Here is a 3,827-nt window from a genome sequence, read left to right on the forward strand (position 1 = left end):
TACTACAAAAAAAATAATTTACTACAATTAATTTCATGGTTTGTAGTTTATATACAACTAAAGATATTATGTCAAACTATGTTAATTTCCAAATTTCACTTAGGTAATTAATTCCAACACACTTCATTGATTTTTTCTGCTGCTAGATAAAACTACAAAGAATTTCGAAATTCTTTAGTCATTTATCATACAATAACTTTTCTCTTCATTAGATTGCGCTCAATTGCTTACTTTTTTTGACTAATTATTAGTACTACAAAAAAATTAGAATTACTACAATCATATTAGTATTTTAATAAAACACGCTTTTAGTTGTATCAAAATTTAATTAGAGTAACTTTATCTCTACATATGTACATACATATGTTTCGGCTTGTTATGCCTGTTGCCTGTTTCCCCAATAGTTTTTTAAAACTAACCGTCTGAATACATTGTAAGGATATACATTTGCTATGGTCACAGTTTAATGGTGGGTTTAAGGAGTTTACAATAGAGGTAATAAAAAATGTGTTTAGAAATCCTTGTGGAGCGTTTACATTATTGTCATTTTTAGCTGATTTTAATATTTTTAACTGTTCAAGGTAATTTAAGCGTCTGCCTTTTGTTTCTCTATGGAATAACTTAATTGAATTTTCATTAATTGTGTGACTATTTAATATACAATGGGATGCTAGACCGGAACTTTGCTGGAGATTAATAATAGATATTATATATGTTCTTTAATCCTCATATCTAAATTTCTACTATGTAACATATGTAACTACTTTATTACATTGCACTCAATTTTCCTGATTAATTATTAGTACTACACAAAAATGAATTTTCCATTAATTGCATCGTTTGTAGTTTATATACATCTAAGACATTATATCAAACTATGTTAACTTCCAAATTTTACTTAGTTCATTAATTCCAAGACACTTTCATTGGGGTTTTCGGCTGCTATATAAAACTACAAACAATTTCGAAGTTCTTTAGTCATTTGTCAACGTGTGTTAAGTTAGCACAACCACTTTAAAAAAATGTATGAAACTATGTGGAATAATTGCCGTAAATTAGCCGTAAATTTGCCGTGAAAACGAAAAATTTGCCGCTCTTCGCTAAGTATGTTAAATCGATGGTTGTGCTAAGTTAATATTAAGTTAGCACAACCACCATTGGAAATCAGTGAAAGAACATAGTTAGGAATTTTATAGTATAGCAGGAATTTGCCGTTCTTAGATACAATTAAAAAAAATATCCTCCGATCATTCTCTATCCCCTTGCAACAAAAAATGTACTAGCGTCAAGGTCACATATTAAGTTAGCACAACCATTCCAGTAAACGTTAAGTAAAATGTCTGAAATTAGGTGGAACAATTGCCGTAAATTAGCCGTAAATACACCATGCAAACGAAAAATTTGCCGCTCTATTATTTGTTTACAAAATCGATAATTAACGTAAACAATAACGTTAAATTAGCGCGATTTTTCTTAAAATTCACTAAATGGGATCAATAATAACTTTTTAGTACAAAAGAAATATGCCGTAAATAAGCCGTCAAATCGAAAAATTTGCCGCTCTTTTATTTCTTTATAAAATCTACAGGGTGATTCAGGCTTCCGAAAAAGCTCTATGTTTGGTTTTTGGTTTGTGAATTTCATTTGATTTTTTTATATAATATGGGGGCAATGGTAACGCATATTTTGAAAATATTTTTGTCAGCATACAGGGTGATTCAAACATATTTTCAAACCATGTATATTTTTAAATGGGATACTGTATATTTTTTTAGCTCAGTGGATTTGCCACTAAATTTCTGTTTCAAAATACCCCAATTTCATATACTATACCTAATGGTTTTTGAAATATAACCGTTTTTAAACTAAATTTATTGCTTATTTAAAGTTCTCTGAAAATTCTAAATTCGAAGAATTTAAAAAAAAATTATCAGGAAGTATTGAATAATAGTGTCTTCTTCAAAATTCGGTCTTCCAGAATTTGCAATCTTGTTTGATATACCAAACCATATAAGGTGAGTCAAACCATATAATATAAGTATACAAGGTGAATTAAAACTAAATGTTGTATTTTCATCTACTATTTTAAATGGAACACCCTGTATTTTGTGTCATAATCGAAATAAAAGAGCTGCAAATTTTTTGATTTTACGGCTTGTTTACGGCATATTCCTGTTGTACTATAAAGTCATTTAATTTAACTTTATCGATTACGTTAATTAAAAGAAATATCGATTTTATAAACAAATAATAGAGCTGCAAATTTTTCGATAGCATAGTGTATTTACGGCTAATTTACGGCAATTGTTTCACCTAATTTCAGGCATTTTACCTAACGTTTACTGGAATGGTTGTGCTAACTTAATATATGACCTTGACGCTATTACATTTTATGTTGCAGGGGTATAAATAATTTTCTTATTGAATATCGATTTTCGGCATTAATAAAACAAAAAGATTAAACAACACTTGTTCGATTATGATACAAAATACAGGTTGTTCCATTTAAAATAGTAGATACAAATACAACATTTAGTTTTGACTCGCTCTGTATATATCAAACAAGATTACAAATTTTGGTAGACCGAATTTTGAAGAAGACATGTATATATATATAGCATTCCATTTAAAATTATACAACTTTGGTTTGAAAATGTTTGAATCACCCTGTATGTTGACAAAAATATTTTCAAAATGGGCGTTACCATTGCCCCCATATTATATAAAAAAATGAAATAAAATTCACAAACCAAAAACCCAACATAGAGCTTTTTCGGAAGCCTGAATCACCCTGTAGATTTTATAAAGAAATAATAGAGCAGCAAATTTTTCGATTTCACGGCTTATTTACGGCATATTCCTTTTGTACTAAAAAGTTATTATTGATCCCATTTAGTGAATTTTAAGAAAAATCGCGCTAATTTAACGTTATTGTTTACGTTAATTATCGATTTTGTAAACAAATAATAGAGCGGCAAATTTTTCGTTTGCATGGTGTATTTATGGCTAATTTACGGCAATTGTTCCACCTAATTTCAGACATTTTACTTAACGTTTACTGAAATGGTTGTGCTAACTTAATATGTGACCTTGACGCTATTACATTTTTTGTTGTAGGGGATAGGGAATGATCGGAGGATATTTTTTTTAATTGTATCTAAGAACCGGCAAAAAAAACGGCAAAAAATACTATAGAAATCCTACATCGTTCTTTCACTGAGTCCAATGTGGGTCTAACTTAATATTAACTAGCAACAACCAAAGAATATCTAAACCCACAAGTCCCTCGTCTCGCATCAATACGACCTGTCGATGGACTCGCTTGGCGAGCGAGCCCAACCTTCGGAGAACCACATCGTCCTAAGAGCATCTGGCCTACGATTGTCGGGTAAGTCTCCACCCGAACGCCCCCGAACGTTAAACAGCGCTGTTCATTGTCGCAACTAATGTCTCAAGAAGCAATAACAAAATTCTCCATATGCTTAATCGAAAAGAAGGTAATAGGAGGCAAATGATGGCATACTGCTCTTTATAAGTAAAAAAGAAACCCAGATCACAGCCACTTATATTATTATACTGCGAAAGGAACACGCAAGAATTCTCCATATTAAGAAATGTCAAAAACTTATGACATTCTACTTTTGTCAATTATGAAATTATATTAAACTATTTTTTAAAATATTAATACTTTTGTTTTATTCACAATGAAATAAATGTTTATAAGTAATAATGAAAAATCAAGAATAACATATTACAACCCCTTACACGGGTTGTGTACTACCAAAACGACCCCATATAAATGCCACAAAAAATTATACGAATAGCAG

The sequence above is a fragment of the Sitophilus oryzae genome, unplaced genomic scaffold, assembly GCF_002938485.1.
Source record: "Sitophilus oryzae breed Bouriz unplaced genomic scaffold, Soryzae_2.0 scaffold_359_pilon_pilon, whole genome shotgun sequence".
Classification (NCBI taxonomy): domain Eukaryota; kingdom Metazoa; phylum Arthropoda; class Insecta; order Coleoptera; family Curculionidae; genus Sitophilus; species Sitophilus oryzae.